The sequence below is a fragment of the Lepisosteus oculatus genome, unplaced genomic scaffold (assembly GCF_040954835.1).
Source record: "Lepisosteus oculatus isolate fLepOcu1 unplaced genomic scaffold, fLepOcu1.hap2 HAP2_SCAFFOLD_39, whole genome shotgun sequence".
NCBI classification, from domain to species: Eukaryota; Metazoa; Chordata; class Actinopteri; order Semionotiformes; family Lepisosteidae; genus Lepisosteus; species Lepisosteus oculatus.
This window is the reverse complement of record NW_027167923.1, coordinates 313,976-330,858: the sequence shown is the minus strand read 5'-3', so window position 1 is coordinate 330,858 and position 16,883 is coordinate 313,976. Positions and strand designations below refer to the sequence as shown.

General features: G+C 49.0%; 4 non-coding genes across 4 annotated transcripts; all 4 read left to right on the top strand.

Moving 5' to 3' along the window:
- Positions 1-114: 114 nt before the first annotated feature.
- On the top strand, positions 115-187 carry trnak-cuu (transfer RNA lysine (anticodon CUU)). Its single transcript has one exon. It is a non-coding gene; the product is annotated as a tRNA-Lys (tRNA).
- A 4,046-nt stretch (positions 188-4,233) lies between these two features.
- Positions 4,234-4,306, top strand: trnak-cuu (transfer RNA lysine (anticodon CUU)). Its single transcript has one exon. It is a non-coding gene; the product is annotated as a tRNA-Lys (tRNA).
- Positions 4,307-12,442: 8,136 nt separating this feature from the next.
- On the top strand, positions 12,443-12,515 carry trnak-cuu (transfer RNA lysine (anticodon CUU)). Its single transcript has one exon. It is a non-coding gene; the product is annotated as a tRNA-Lys (tRNA).
- A 4,046-nt stretch (positions 12,516-16,561) lies between these two features.
- trnak-cuu (transfer RNA lysine (anticodon CUU)) lies at positions 16,562-16,634 on the top strand. Its single transcript has one exon. It is a non-coding gene; the product is annotated as a tRNA-Lys (tRNA).
- Positions 16,635-16,883: the final 249 nt, after the last annotated feature.

Sequence of the window (16,883 nt, the reverse complement as noted above, 5' to 3'; positions counted from 1 at the left end):
ACAAAGAACAGGGTGTGCTACTCTCGAATCCGGTCAGCACATGATGAAAAGCCAGGAAGTATACCTTGTCAAATTGCCGTCAACAGGGACAAGTTAACCACCAGCTCCACCGGCGCCCGGCTAGCTCAGTCGGTAGAGCATGAGACTCTTAATCTCAGGGTCGTGGGTTCGAGCCCCACGTTGGGCGGTGCCCGTCTCCTTATTAACAAAGTTTCCCGCTCATCCTTGAACCTCTTACACCTCGATGGTACCGAGCACTGCGTTTTAATGCACAGGTGTGATCAAACCGAGATGAAAAGGGCGTATCTAGCTCCTTGCCCGAGAGATAAATCAAGGGTTACGCAGATAATCCCTTGGCTCCGGTCACCCGGACGCAGATAGGAGCTGCAGCCATCATAACTTGTATGAAAACTAAGAAGAGCTCCTGTCTATTTACAGTTTCATTTACTCTAGCGTTTCCTTAAACATTGCGTGTACGAAGGCTAAGAAATTGGAGAGCTATTCTAATACAATAACTATTAGGAATCTTTTGGGCATAACAGTTTCACTGTGATTTTGCAGGTAACACGTACGTTGGGAAAACATTTTGAACGCGATCAATAACCGCACTGGAAAAATGTGGGAAAGAAAGGGCGAAAAGCGACTCTTCAACATGTGGAAATATCTTCCTGAGCGGAGCCCTCTTCTCGAAGCTCAACACTCTGCAAGAGTCACTTCTCCCAACTTGCGCCCGCAGGTTTCCGTAGTGTGCCTGCAAAGAGCCATCCGCTTGAGACAGGTGCACCTCCCGATTTCATTGAACTAAGCTAGATGCACAATTTCTAATGCAGCCTTCATCACAATAGACAGTTCATTTCTCGAAAGCTTGTCGTAAAAAAAGGAAACAAAGAACGAAAACGTATAGCTGACAATCTTCTGAAGATGCAGATTCATCTTTGGGGAAATGGACATTTTATGTATGCAGATGCTTTTCAAGCGCTGGTTTTAGAACGTCGCTGTGCTTCCAGCATCCTTTTCAGCCTTCTAAACTGGCTACCGAGGTGCCGATCACATTGTAAAGCGGTTGAGAGGCCGGAGCTGCTCAAACCGCTCTTGCCGTTTCCCATCAATCAAAAGCACTATGTTGTTTCTTTGTATGGAAAGCTTTTCAAGTCTGGCATCGACACGCACCTTTCCTGAAACGTCCAAAAGGTGAATGCTTCGCAAAGAAATCCAGTCTACCTTCAGGGGGCATGATGTTGAAATCGGAATGAGCCCTGGGTGGGCTTGAAGCAGCAGCTGTTCAGTTAACAGCTGCACAGAAACGCACCCCGCTTGCTTTGTATCATTCGCAAGTTTGTGGTTAAAGAGTAAAAAAGGCTGGAATTCTTCTGCCAGCCGGCAGGATTTCTTCTGCACTCACCCAGAAAAGCCAAGAATTGTATTTCATCTTTCGCAAGCTGTATTTTCCAGGAGGAGAATGAATACTTGCATTAAACTGAATCAAGCCGACAGAGACGCACAGCCGTTGTTTTTCTCCATGGGAAGTTTTTCGTTAAGGAAAAACACCGTTGTCATTTTCTTGCCAGCCGGCGGTATTTCTTGTGCAGCGATGAGCCAGATTTGTATTTCGTATTTCGCAAGTTGTGTGAATTTCTTGAAGTTGAAAGTGAATTCGCTCCAGAAAAGAAATGTCCAGTCGCATGAAAGCCGTGGCTGTTTGTTAAACCGCAGGACCTGAGCTTGCGTTCTGTTTCTCATGGCGTTCGCAAAGGCGATTCCTGCCTTTAAAACTGCTGTGTCTGCGACTGAAAGTGGCGTGTGGCGCAGCTTCTAAAGTCTTGTTGACGCTCCTCGATGTTGCTTTCTCTCTGCCTAAGGAAGTTCGATTGTCGCGTCGGAACGGGGAGACCTAATCCTTCCAGCTTTAAGCCACCCTTCAGTCTTCTGAAGGGTGTCCGAGTGCTAGCATGTCATTTGGCTTTTTTTTGGGGGGAAGCGGAGAGCGACATTGAAAAAGGTTACCGCCGCCGCCTCGCCCTCCGTGTTAAATGATCGCAAGCCGGCGGCGGCGGCGCTCCCTGTAGTCGTGGCCGAGCGGTTAAGGCGATGGGCTAGAAAGCCATTGGGGTCTCCCCGCGTCGGCTCGAATCCTGCCCACTACGGCGCCCTTCTCCTGTCGCTTCGGCCTGCCCAGAAAAAGGCGGAGTGCCGTTTCTCTCTTCCTGCTTCTTGTACAAACGCTAAATCGCTTGGACCTGCTGCCTTGGAAGTAATGTCTTCAACATCCACCAGTGACATTTCACAGCTGGAAGCACACAGCCACGCTTTTGGCATTGGCATGTCTTTTGCGCCCTGCTTCCAGCCTTTGAAGACCTAATTATTCAAACTGAAAGAACCGGCTGAATGAGTGTTTGCAGTGCACCAGGAGGAGCAGGGACCATAGCATTGGAGGGGTGAGGATGGCGCAGATGGAAACGTTTTCATGCGCTCCTCTGGGAGGAATGAAAAGAAAAGACGAAACCGGAAACAGTAGTAGCCGCAAGAGGAAGTGTCTTCAAGCGCCAAGCAAGCGCTCCTCGTTAGTATAGTGGTGCGTATCCCCGCCTGTCACGTGGGAGACCAGGGATGGATTGCTTGACGGCGAGCCAGGTTGCTTTTCTCGCATCAGATTCCAACCGCTAATGCTAACGCAGTGTGTGGGAGCTTACATGCTTTTCCTTTCCCGTCTTTTTCGGACGACTATTCCAAAGGGGTAACCTGAAGGAATAGGGGCCTGAAGACACGAGGCATTCTTAAACCAGCACTGGGCTGCACGGCCTTCTGTTGTGATCAGGTTATATTCGAGTCAAAAAGCCAGAGCATCCGCTTCCATCCTATGGAGCACGAGCTAAATCGGAAGAGGCAGGGGATACACCTACGCCTATCGGCGCACGTTCCCTGCGTCAGGCTGCTTCACCCATTTGCACCCGACTGGAGACGGCACTGAGCAAGCTTTTTGTCAGGAGTGGGATTCGAACCCACGCCTCCAGGGGAGACTGCGACCTGAACGCAGCGCCTTAGACCGCTCGGCCATCCTGACGCGGGCCCCCTGTCCCGGGGCGGTCTGATGAGCCACCGCGATCCCACTACGCTCCTCGAGTATCGCACTGTTATTAATACTACAGTGTGACTCCAGCATTAAAATGTTTGGAAAATGTGTCGGCTTTTATAATCCAGTGTAGAGCAGCATGTGATGATTTGTGCTACAACACCAAGCGCTCAAAGTGACGTCTGCGTTTGTCGTTGAAACTTTCAACTCTTTCATCACTTATGTAGGAAATAAAAAGAGCAGTTGTGCGCCACACGCAGAGAGGCCGTCAGCAGAGTGGCGCAGCGGAAGCGTGCTGGGCCCATAACCCAGAGGTCGATGGATCGAAACCATCCTCTGCTACGTGTGTCCTATGCACGATTCATAAGCATGCCATTGGGTTAGCAAAGTGCCTTCAAATAGTCTGCATCTCCCTTTCTTTAAATTCTGTCCTGAGTTTCTCTCTCGTGTGTGTTTGTGCAAGCTTGACACTTGCGGGACTCTTTAATCTTCACCAATACGGAGATGACCAAATGTGTCTTCGGTTGTTCTGAGGTCTTTGATAGTTTCTTTGAAAGCTTCAACTGAACCTCGAAATCGAAGCAGTTATGTTTATATTGATTTCTCGCGTTAATCATTACGAACCAGGAACAGCCAGCACACTCGGTCGCATTAGTAATTATGTCACGTCTCTACTTAGCAGAGCATTCAAAGGCCCACTGGAAGTAGTAAAGCACTAAAACACTGCAAAACTGAACTCGGGAAAATCATACTGGGAGCTCTGAGCGATGTCTGCATCCAAGCCATCCAATACGGACTCTGAAACCTTGGAATATCAACACTATGATGCGCTACCTTTTACCTGGAGCAAAACGATGGAATTAGAAGAATGCTTACCGCAGGATACAACTGTGCCGCTGTTATTTGGAGCACGGTTTTCACTTGCATGAAAACTACAGCAGAACGTAGAAGGATGATCACTGAGGAGTCCACGCGGGCATGCTGAGGAGATTGTAGGTCGTACATTTCAATGATTACTGACATTTGCGCTGCTGGAGGTACAGTAATCAACAAAGAACAGGGTGTGCTACTCTCGAATCCGGTCAGCACATGATGAAAAGCCAGGAAGTATACCTTGTCAAATTGCCGTCAACAGGGACAAGTTAACCACCAGCTCCACCGGCGCCCGGCTAGCTCAGTCGGTAGAGCATGAGACTCTTAATCTCAGGGTCGTGGGTTCGAGCCCCACGTTGGGCGGTGCCCGTCTCCTTATTAACAAAGTTTCCCGCTCATCCTTGAACCTCTTACACCTCGATGGTACCGAGCACTGCGTTTTAATGCACAGGTGTGATCAAACCGAGATGAAAAGGGCGTATCTAGCTCCTTGCCCGAGAGATAAATCAAGGGTTCCGCAGATAATCCCTTGGCTCCGGTCACCCGGACGCAGATAGGAGCTGCAGCCATCATAACTTGTATGAAAACTAAGAAGAGCTCCTGTCTATTTACAGTTTCATTTACTCTAGCGTTTCCTTAAACATTGCGTGTACGAAGGCTAAGAAATTGGAGAGCTATTCTAATACAATAACTATTAGGAATCTTTTGGGCATAACAGTTTCACTGTGATTTTGCAGGTAACACGTACGTTGGGAAAACATTTTGAACGCGATCAATAACCGCACTGGAAAAATGTGGGAAAGAAAGGGCGAAAAGCGACTCTTCAACATGTGGAAATATCTTCCTGAGCGGAGCCCTCTTCTCGAAGCTCAACACTCTGCAAGAGTCACTTCTCCCAACTTGCGCCCGCAGGTTTCCGTAGTGTGCCTGCAAAGAGCCATCCGCTTGAGACAGGTGCACCTCCCGATTTCATTGAACTAAGCTAGATGCACAATTTCTAATGCAGCCTTCATCACAATAGACAGTTCATTTCTCGAAAGCTTGTCGTAAAAAAAGGAAACAAAGAACGAAAACGTATAGCTGACAATCTTCTGAAGATGCAGATTCATCTTTGGGGAAATGGACATTTTATGTATGCAGATGCTTTTCAAGCGCTGGTTTTAGAACGTCGCTGTGCTTCCAGCATCCTTTTCAGCCTTCTAAACTGGCTACCGAGGTGCCGATCACATTGTAAAGCGGTTGAGAGGCCGGAGCTGCTCAAACCGCTCTTGCCGTTTCCCATCAATCAAAAGCACTATGTTGTTTCTTTGTATGGAAAGCTTTTCAAGTCTGGCATCGACACGCACCTTTCCTGAAACGTCCAAAAGGTGAATGCTTCGCAAAGAAATCCAGTCTACCTTCAGGGGGCATGATGTTGAAATCGGAATGAGCCCTGGGTGGGCTTGAAGCAGCAGCTGTTCAGTTAACAGCTGCACAGAAACGCACCCCGCTTGCTTTGTATCATTCGCAAGTTTGTGGTTAAAGAGTAAAAAAGGCTGGAATTCTTCTGCCAGCCGGCAGGATTTCTTCTGCACTCACCCAGAAAAGCCAAGAATTGTATTTCATCTTTCGCAAGCTGTATTTTCCAGGAGGAGAATGAATACTTGCATTAAACTGAATCAAGCCGACAGAGACGCACAGCCGTTGTTTTTCTCCATGGGAAGTTTTTCGTTAAGGAAAAACACCGTTGTCATTTTCTTGCCAGCCGGCGGTATTTCTTGTGCAGCGATGAGCCAGATTTGTATTTCGTATTTCGCAAGTTGTGTGAATTTCTTGAAGTTGAAAGTGAATTCGCTCCAGAAAAGAAATGTCCAGTCGCATGAAAGCCGTGGCTGTTTGTTAAACCGCAGGACCTGAGCTTGCGTTCTGTTTCTCATGGCGTTCGCAAAGGCGATTCCTGCCTTTAAAACTGCTGTGTCTGCGACTGAAAGTGGCGTGTGGCGCAGCTTCTAAAGTCTTGTTGACGCTCCTCGATGTTGCTTTCTCTCTGCCTAAGGAAGTTCGATTGTCGCGTCGGAACGGGGAGACCTAATCCTTCCAGCTTTAAGCCACCCTTCAGTCTTCTGAAGGGTGTCCGAGTGCTAGCATGTCATTTGGCTTTTTTTTGGGGGGAAGCGGAGAGCGACATTGAAAAAGGTTACCGCCGCCGCCTCGCCCTCCGTGTTAAATGATCGCAAGCCGGCGGCGGCGGCGCTCCCTGTAGTCGTGGCCGAGCGGTTAAGGCGATGGGCTAGAAAGCCATTGGGGTCTCCCCGCGTCGGCTCGAATCCTGCCCACTACGGCGCCCTTCTCCTGTCGCTTCGGCCTGCCCAGAAAAAGGCGGAGTGCCGTTTCTCTCTTCCTGCTTCTTGTACAAACGCTAAATCGCTTGGACCTGCTGCCTTGGAAGTAATGTCTTCAACATCCACCAGTGACATTTCACAGCTGGAAGCACACAGCCACGCTTTTGGCATTGGCATGTCTTTTGCGCCCTGCTTCCAGCCTTTGAAGACCTAATTATTCAAACTGAAAGAACCGGCTGAATGAGTGTTTGCAGTGCACCAGGAGGAGCAGGGACCATAGCATTGGAGGGGTGAGGATGGCGCAGATGGAAACGTTTTCATGCGCTCCTCTGGGAGGAATGAAAAGAAAAGACGAAACCGGAAACAGTAGTAGCCGCAAGAGGAAGTGTCTTCAAGCGCCAAGCAAGCGCTCCTCGTTAGTATAGTGGTGCGTATCCCCGCCTGTCACGTGGGAGACCAGGGATGGATTGCTTGACGGCGAGCCAGGTTGCTTTTCTCGCATCAGATTCCAACCGCTAATGCTAACGCAGTGTGTGGGAGCTTACATGCTTTTCCTTTCCCGTCTTTTTCGGACGACTATTCCAAAGGGGTAACCTGAAGGAATAGGGGCCTGAAGACACGAGGCATTCTTAAACCAGCACTGGGCTGCACGGCCTTCTGTTGTGATCAGGTTATATTCGAGTCAAAAAGCCAGAGCATCCGCTTCCATCCTATGGAGCACGAGCTAAATCGGAAGAGGCAGGGGATACACCTACGCCTATCGGCGCACGTTCCCTGCGTCAGGCTGCTTCACCCATTTGCACCCGACTGGAGACGGCACTGAGCAAGCTTTTTGTCAGGAGTGGGATTCGAACCCACGCCTCCAGGGGAGACTGCGACCTGAACGCAGCGCCTTAGACCGCTCGGCCATCCTGACGCGGGCCCCCTGTCCCGGGGCGGTCTGATGAGCCACCGCGATCCCACTACGCTCCTCGAGTATCGCACTGTTATTAATACTACAGTGTGACTCCAGCATTAAAATGTTTGGAAAATGTGTCGGCTTTTATAATCCAGTGTAGAGCAGCATGTGATGATTTGTGCTACAACACCAAGCGCTCAAAGTGACGTCTGCGTTTGTCGTTGAAACTTTCAACTCTTTCATCACTTATGTAGGAAATAAAAAGAGCAGTTGTGCGCCACACGCAGAGAGGCCGTCAGCAGAGTGGCGCAGCGGAAGCGTGCTGGGCCCATAACCCAGAGGTCGATGGATCGAAACCATCCTCTGCTACGTGTGTCCTATGCACGATTCATAAGCATGCCATTGGGTTAGCAAAGTGCCTTCAAATAGTCTGCATCTCCCTTTCTTTAAATTCTGTCCTGAGTTTCTCTCTCGTGTGTGTTTGTGCAAGCTTGACACTTGCGGGACTCTTTAATCTTCACCAATACGGAGATGACCAAATGTGTCTTCGGTTGTTCTGAGGTCTTTGATAGTTTCTTTGAAAGCTTCAACTGAACCTCGAAATCGAAGCAGTTATGTTTATATTGATTTCTCGCGTTAATCATTACGAACCAGGAACAGCCAGCACACTCGGTCGCATTAGTAATTATGTCACGTCTCTACTTAGCAGAGCATTCAAAGGCCCACTGGAAGTAGTAAAGCACTAAAACACTGCAAAACTGAACTCGGGAAAATCATACTGGGAGCTCTGAGCGATGTCTGCATCCAAGCCATCCAATACGGACTCTGAAACCTTGGAATATCAACACTATGATGCGCTACCTTTTACCTGGAGCAAAACGATGGAATTAGAAGAATGCTTACCGCAGGATACAACTGTGCCGCTGTTATTTGGAGCACGGTTTTCACTTGCATGAAAACTACAGCAGAACGTAGAAGGATGATCACTGAGGAGTCCACGCGGGCATGCTGAGGAGATTGTAGGTCGTACATTTCAATGATTACTGACATTTGCGCTGCTGGAGGTACAGTAATCAACAAAGAACAGGGTGTGCTACTCTCGAATCCGGTCAGCACATGATGAAAAGCCAGGAAGTATACCTTGTCAAATTGCCGTCAACAGGGACAAGTTAACCACCAGCTCCACCGGCGCCCGCTAATCTCAGGGTCGTGGGTTCGAGCCCCACGTTGGGCGGTGCCCGTCTCCTTATTAACAAAGTTTCCCGCTCATCCTTGAACCTCTTACACCTCGATGGTACCGAGCACTGCGTTTTAATGCACAGGTGTGATCAAACCGAGATGAAAAGGGCGTATCTAGCTCCTTGCCCGAGAGATAAATCAAGGGTTACGCAGATAATCCCTTGGCTCCGGTCACCCGGACGCAGATAGGAGCTGCAGCCATCATAACTTGTATGAAAACTAAGAAGAGCTCCTGTCTATTTACAGTTTCATTTACTCTAGCGTTTCCTTAAACATTGCGTGTACGAAGGCTAAGAAATTGGAGAGCTATTCTAATACAATAACTATTAGGAATCTTTTGGGCATAACAGTTTCACTGTGATTTTGCAGGTAACACGTACGTTGGGAAAACATTTTGAACGCGATCAATAACCGCACTGGAAAAATGTGGGAAAGAAAGGGCGAAAAGCGACTCTTCAACATGTGGAAATATCTTCCTGAGCGGAGCCCTCTTCTCGAAGCTCAACACTCTGCAAGAGTCACTTCTCCCAACTTGCGCCCGCAGGTTTCCGTAGTGTGCCTGCAAAGAGCCATCCGCTTGAGACAGGTGCACCTCCCGATTTCATTGAACTAAGCTAGATGCACAATTTCTAATGCAGCCTTCATCACAATAGACAGTTCATTTCTCGAAAGCTTGTCGTAAAAAAAGGAAACAAAGAACGAAAACGTATAGCTGACAATCTTCTGAAGATGCAGATTCATCTTTGGGGAAATGGACATTTTATGTATGCAGATGCTTTTCAAGCGCTGGTTTTAGAACGTCGCTGTGCTTCCAGCATCCTTTTCAGCCTTCTAAACTGGCTACCGAGGTGCCGATCACATTGTAAAGCGGTTGAGAGGCCGGAGCTGCTCAAACCGCTCTTGCCGTTTCCCATCAATCAAAAGCACTATGTTGTTTCTTTGTATGGAAAGCTTTTCAAGTCTGGCATCGACACGCACCTTTCCTGAAACGTCCAAAAGGTGAATGCTTCGCAAAGAAATCCAGTCTACCTTCAGGGGGCATGATGTTGAAATCGGAATGAGCCCTGGGTGGGCTTGAAGCAGCAGCTGTTCAGTTAACAGCTGCACAGAAACGCACCCCGCTTGCTTTGTATCATTCGCAAGTTTGTGGTTAAAGAGTAAAAAAGGCTGGAATTCTTCTGCCAGCCGGCAGGATTTCTTCTGCACTCACCCAGAAAAGCCAAGAATTGTATTTCATCTTTCGCAAGCTGTATTTTCCAGGAGGAGAATGAATACTTGCATTAAACTGAATCAAGCCGACAGAGACGCACAGCCGTTGTTTTTCTCCATGGGAAGTTTTTCGTTAAGGAAAAACACCGTTGTCATTTTCTTGCCAGCCGGCGGTATTTCTTGTGCAGCGATGAGCCAGATTTGTATTTCGTATTTCGCAAGTTGTGTGAATTTCTTGAAGTTGAAAGTGAATTCGCTCCAGAAAAGAAATGTCCAGTCGCATGAAAGCCGTGGCTGTTTGTTAAACCGCAGGACCTGAGCTTGCGTTCTGTTTCTCATGGCGTTCGCAAAGGCGATTCCTGCCTTTAAAACTGCTGTGTCTGCGACTGAAAGCGGCGTGTGGCGCAGCTTCTAAAGTCTTGTTGACGCTCCTCGATGTTGCTTTCTCTCTGCCTAAGGAAGTTCGATTGTCGCGTCGGAACGGGGAGACCTAATCCTTCCAGCTTTAAGCCACCCTTCAGTCTTCTGAAGGGTGTCCGAGTGCTAGCATGTCATTTGGCTTTTTTTTGGGGGGAAGCGGAGAGCGACATTGAAAAAGGTTACCGCCGCCGCCTCGCCCTCCGTGTTAAATGATCGCAAGCCGGCGGCGGCGGCGCTCCCTGTAGTCGTGGCCGAGCGGTTAAGGCGATGGGCTAGAAAGCCATTGGGGTCTCCCCGCGTCGGCTCGAATCCTGCCCACTACGGCGCCCTTCTCCTGTCGCTTCGGCCTGCCCAGAAAAAGGCGGAGTGCCGTTTCTCTCTTCCTGCTTCTTGTACAAACGCTAAATCGCTTGGACCTGCTGCCTTGGAAGTAATGTCTTCAACATCCACCAGTGACATTTCACAGCTGGAAGCACACAGCCACGCTTTTGGCATTGGCATGTCTTTTGCGCCCTACTTCCAGCCTTTGAAGACCTAATTATTCAAACTGAAAGAACCGGCTGAATGAGTGTTTGCAGTGCACCAGGAGGAGCAGGGACCATAGCATTGGAGGGGTGAGGATGGCGCAGATGGATACGTTTTCATGCGCTCCTCTGGGAGGAATGAAAAGAAAAGACGAAACCGGAAACAGTAGTAGCCGCAAGAGGAAGTGTCTTCAAGCGCCAAGCAAGCGCTCCTCGTTAGTATAGTGGTGCGTATCCCCGCCTGTCACGTGGGAGACCAGGGATGGATTGCTTGACGGCGAGCCAGGTTGCTTTTCTCCCATCAGATTCCAACCGCTAATGCTAACGCAGTGTGTGGGAGCTTACATGCTTTTCCTTTCCCGTCTTTTTCGGACGACTATTCCAAAGGGGTAACCTGAAGGAATAGGGGCCTGAAGACACGAGGCATTCTTAAACCAGCACTGGGCTGCACGGCCTTCTGTTGTGATCAGGTTATATTCGAGTCAAAAAGCCAGAGCATCCGCTTCCATCCTATGGAGCACGAGCTAAATCGGAAGAGGCAGGGGATACACCTACGCCTATCGGCGCACGTTCCCTGCGTCAGGCTGCTTCACCCATTTGCACCCGACTGGAGACGGCACTGAGCAAGCTTTTTGTCAGGAGTGGGATTCGAACCCACGCCTCCAGGGGAGACTGCGACCTGAACGCAGCGCCTTAGACCGCTCGGCCATCCTGACGCGGGCCCCCTGTCCCGGGGCGGTCTGATGAGCCACCGCGATCCCACTACGCTCCTCGAGTATCGCACTGTTATTAATACTACAGTGTGACTCCAGCATTAAAATGTTTGGAAAATGTGTCGGCTTTTATAATCCAGTGTAGAGCAGCATGTGATGATTTGTGCTACAACACCAAGCGCTCAAAGTGACGTCTGCGTTTGTCGTTGAAACTTTCAACTCTTTCATCACTTATGTAGGAAATAAAAAGAGCAGTTGTGCGCCACACGCAGAGAGGCCGTCAGCAGAGTGGCGCAGCGGAAGCGTGCTGGGCCCATAACCCAGAGGTCGATGGATCGAAACCATCCTCTGCTACGTGTGTCCTATGCACGATTCATAAGCATGCCATTGGGTTAGCAAAGTGCCTTCAAATAGTCTGCATCTCCCTTTCTTTAAATTCTGTCCTGAGTTTCTCTCTCGTGTGTGTTTGTGCAAGCTTGACACTTGCGGGACTCTTTAATCTTCACCAATACGGAGATGACCAAATGTGTCTTCGGTTGTTCTGAGGTCTTTGATAGTTTCTTTGAAAGCTTCAACTGAACCTCGAAATCGAAGCAGTTATGTTTATATTGATTTCTCGCGTTAATCATTACGAACCAGGAACAGCCAGCACACTCGGTCGCATTAGTAATTATGTCACGTCTCTACTTAGCAGAGCATTCAAAGGCCCACTGGAAGTAGTAAAGCACTAAAACACTGCAAAACTGAACTCGGGAAAATCATACTGGGAGCTCTGAGCGATGTCTGCATCCAAGCCATCCAATACGGACTCTGAAACCTTGGAATATCAACACTATGATGCGCTACCTTTTACCTGGAGCAAAACGATGGAATTAGAAGAATGCTTACCGCAGGATACAACTGTGCCGCTGTTATTTGGAGCACGGTTTTCACTTGCATGAAAACTACAGCAGAACGTAGAAGGATGATCACTGAGGAGTCCACGCGGGCATGCTGAGGAGATTGTAGGTCGTACATTTCAATGATTACTGACATTTGCGCTGCTGGAGGTACAGTAATCAACAAAGAACAGGGTGTGCTACTCTCGAATCCGGTCAGCACATGATGAAAAGCCAGGAAGTATACCTTGTCAAATTGCCGTCAACAGGGACAAGTTAACCACCAGCTCCACCGGCGCCCGGCTAGCTCAGTCGGTAGAGCATGAGACTCTTAATCTCAGGGTCGTGGGTTCGAGCCCCACGTTGGGCGGTGCCCGTCTCCTTATTAACAAAGTTTCCCGCTCATCCTTGAACCTCTTACACCTCGATGGTACCGAGCACTGCGTTTTAATGCACAGGTGTGATCAAACCGAGATGAAAAGGGCGTATCTAGCTCCTTGCCCGAGAGATAAATCAAGGGTTCCGCAGATAATCCCTTGGCTCCGGTCACCCGGACGCAGATAGGAGCTGCAGCCATCATAACTTGTATGAAAACTAAGAAGAGCTCCTGTCTATTTACAGTTTCATTTACTCTAGCGTTTCCTTAAACATTGCGTGTACGAAGGCTAAGAAATTGGAGAGCTATTCTAATACAATAACTATTAGGAATCTTTTGGGCATAACAGTTTCACTGTGATTTTGCAGGTAACACGTACGTTGGGAAAACATTTTGAACGCGATCAATAACCGCACTGGAAAAATGTGGGAAAGAAAGGGCGAAAAGCGACTCTTCAACATGTGGAAATATCTTCCTGAGCGGAGCCCTCTTCTCGAAGCTCAACACTCTGCAAGAGTCACTTCTCCCAACTTGCGCCCGCAGGTTTCCGTAGTGTGCCTGCAAAGAGCCATCCGCTTGAGACAGGTGCACCTCCCGATTTCATTGAACTAAGCTAGATGCACAATTTCTAATGCAGCCTTCATCACAATAGACAGTTCATTTCTCGAAAGCTTGTCGTAAAAAAAGGAAACAAAGAACGAAAACGTATAGCTGACAATCTTCTGAAGATGCAGATTCATCTTTGGGGAAATGGACATTTTATGTATGCAGATGCTTTTCAAGCGCTGGTTTTAGAACGTCGCTGTGCTTCCAGCATCCTTTTCAGCCTTCTAAACTGGCTACCGAGGTGCCGATCACATTGTAAAGCGGTTGAGAGGCCGGAGCTGCTCAAACCGCTCTTGCCGTTTCCCATCAATCAAAAGCACTATGTTGTTTCTTTGTATGGAAAGCTTTTCAAGTCTGGCATCGACACGCACCTTTCCTGAAACGTCCAAAAGGTGAATGCTTCGCAAAGAAATCCAGTCTACCTTCAGGGGGCATGATGTTGAAATCGGAATGAGCCCTGGGTGGGCTTGAAGCAGCAGCTGTTCAGTTAACAGCTGCACAGAAACGCACCCCGCTTGCTTTGTATCATTCGCAAGTTTGTGGTTAAAGAGTAAAAAAGGCTGGAATTCTTCTGCCAGCCGGCAGGATTTCTTCTGCACTCACCCAGAAAAGCCAAGAATTGTATTTCATCTTTCGCAAGCTGTATTTTCCAGGAGGAGAATGAATACTTGCATTAAACTGAATCAAGCCGACAGAGACGCACAGCCGTTGTTTTTCTCCATGGGAAGTTTTTCGTTAAGGAAAAACACCGTTGTCATTTTCTTGCCAGCCGGCGGTATTTCTTGTGCAGCGATGAGCCAGATTTGTATTTCGTATTTCGCAAGTTGTGTGAATTTCTTGAAGTTGAAAGTGAATTCGCTCCAGAAAAGAAATGTCCAGTCGCATGAAAGCCGTGGCTGTTTGTTAAACCGCAGGACCTGAGCTTGCGTTCTGTTTCTCATGGCGTTCGCAAAGGCGATTCCTGCCTTTAAAACTGCTGTGTCTGCGACTGAAAGTGGCGTGTGGCGCAGCTTCTAAAGTCTTGTTGACGCTCCTCGATGTTGCTTTCTCTCTGCCTAAGGAAGTTCGATTGTCGCGTCGGAACGGGGAGACCTAATCCTTCCAGCTTTAAGCCACCCTTCAGTCTTCTGAAGGGTGTCCGAGTGCTAGCATGTCATTTGGCTTTTTTTTGGGGGGAAGCGGAGAGCGACATTGAAAAAGGTTACCGCCGCCGCCTCGCCCTCCGTGTTAAATGATCGCAAGCCGGCGGCGGCGGCGCTCCCTGTAGTCGTGGCCGAGCGGTTAAGGCGATGGGCTAGAAAGCCATTGGGGTCTCCCCGCGTCGGCTCGAATCCTGCCCACTACGGCGCCCTTCTCCTGTCGCTTCGGCCTGCCCAGAAAAAGGCGGAGTGCCGTTTCTCTCTTCCTGCTTCTTGTACAAACGCTAAATCGCTTGGACCTGCTGCCTTGGAAGTAATGTCTTCAACATCCACCAGTGACATTTCACAGCTGGAAGCACACAGCCACGCTTTTGGCATTGGCATGTCTTTTGCGCCCTACTTCCAGCCTTTGAAGACCTAATTATTCAAACTGAAAGAACCGGCTGAATGAGTGTTTGCAGTGCACCAGGAGGAGCAGGGACCATAGCATTGGAGGGGTGAGGATGGCGCAGATGGATACGTTTTCATGCGCTCCTCTGGGAGGAATGAAAAGAAAAGACGAAACCGGAAACAGTAGTAGCCGCAAGAGGAAGTGTCTTCAAGCGCCAAGCAAGCGCTCCTCGTTAGTATAGTGGTGCGTATCCCCGCCTGTCACGTGGGAGACCAGGGATGGATTGCTTGACGGCGAGCCAGGTTGCTTTTCTCCCATCAGATTCCAACCGCTAATGCTAACGCAGTGTGTGGGAGCTTACATGCTTTTCCTTTCCCGTCTTTTTCGGACGACTATTCCAAAGGGGTAACCTGAAGGAATAGGGGCCTGAAGACACGAGGCATTCTTAAACCAGCACTGGGCTGCACGGCCTTCTGTTGTGATCAGGTTATATTCGAGTCAAAAAGCCAGAGCATCCGCTTCCATCCTATGGAGCACGAGCTAAATCGGAAGAGGCAGGGGATACACCTACGCCTATCGGCGCACGTTCCCTGCGTCAGGCTGCTTCACCCATTTGCACCCGACTGGAGACGGCACTGAGCAAGCTTTTTGTCAGGAGTGGGATTCGAACCCACGCCTCCAGGGGAGACTGCGACCTGAACGCAGCGCCTTAGACCGCTCGGCCATCCTGACGCGGGCCCCCTGTCCCGGGGCGGTCTGATGAGCCACCGCGATCCCACTACGCTCCTCGAGTATCGCACTGTTATTAATACTACAGTGTGACTCCAGCATTAAAATGTTTGGAAAATGTGTCGGCTTTTATAATCCAGTGTAGAGCAGCATGTGATGATTTGTGCTACAACACCAAGCGCTCAAAGTGACGTCTGCGTTTGTCGTTGAAACTTTCAACTCTTTCATCACTTATGTAGGAAATAAAAAGAGCAGTTGTGCGCCACACGCAGAGAGGCCGTCAGCAGAGTGGCGCAGCGGAAGCGTGCTGGGCCCATAACCCAGAGGTCGATGGATCGAAACCATCCTCTGCTACGTGTGTCCTATGCACGATTCATAAGCATGCCATTGGGTTAGCAAAGTGCCTTCAAATAGTCTGCATCTCCCTTTCTTTAAATTCTGTCCTGAGTTTCTCTCTCGTGTGTGTTTGTGCAAGCTTGACACTTGCGGGACTCTTTAATCTTCACCAATACGGAGATGACCAAATGTGTCTTCGGTTGTTCTGAGGTCTTTGATAGTTTCTTTGAAAGCTTCAACTGAACCTCGAAATCGAAGCAGTTATGTTTATATTGATTTCTCGCGTTAATCATTACGAACCAGGAACAGCCAGCACACTCGGTCGCATTAGTAATTATGTCACGTCTCTACTTAGCAGAGCATTCAAAGGCCCACTGGAAGTAGTAAAGCACTAAAACACTGCAAAACTGAACTCGGGAAAATCATACTGGGAGCTCTGAGCGATGTCTGCATCCAAGCCATCCAATACGGACTCTGAAACCTTGGAATATCAACACTATGATGCGCTACCTTTTACCTGGAGCAAAACGATGGAATTAGAAGAATGCTTACCGCAGGATACAACTGTGCCGCTGTTATTTGGAGCACGGTTTTCACTTGCATGAAAACTACAGCAGAACGTAGAAGGATGATCACTGAGGAGTCCACGCGGGCATGCTGAGGAGATTGTAGGTCGTACATTTCAATGATTACTGACATTTGCGCTGCTGGAGGTACAGTAATCAACAAAGAACAGGGTGTGCTACTCTCGAATCCGGTCAGCACATGATGAAAAGCCAGGAAGTATACCTTGTCAAATTGCCGTCAACAGGGACAAGTTAACCACCAGCTCCACCGGCGCCCGGCTAGCTCAGTCGGTAGAGCATGAGACTCTTAATCTCAGGGTCGTGGGTTCGAGCCCCACGTTGGGCGGTGCCCGTCTCCTTATTAACAAAGTTTCCCGCTCATCCTTGAACCTCTTACACCTCGATGGTACCGAGCACTGCGTTTTAATGCACAGGTGTGATCAAACCGAGATGAAAAGGGCGTATCTAGCTCCTTGCCCGAGAGATAAATCAAGGGTTCCGCAGATAATCCCTTGGCTCCGGTCACCCGGACGCAGATAGGAGCTGCAGCCATCATAACTTGTATGAAAACTAAGAAGAGCTCCTGTCTATTTAC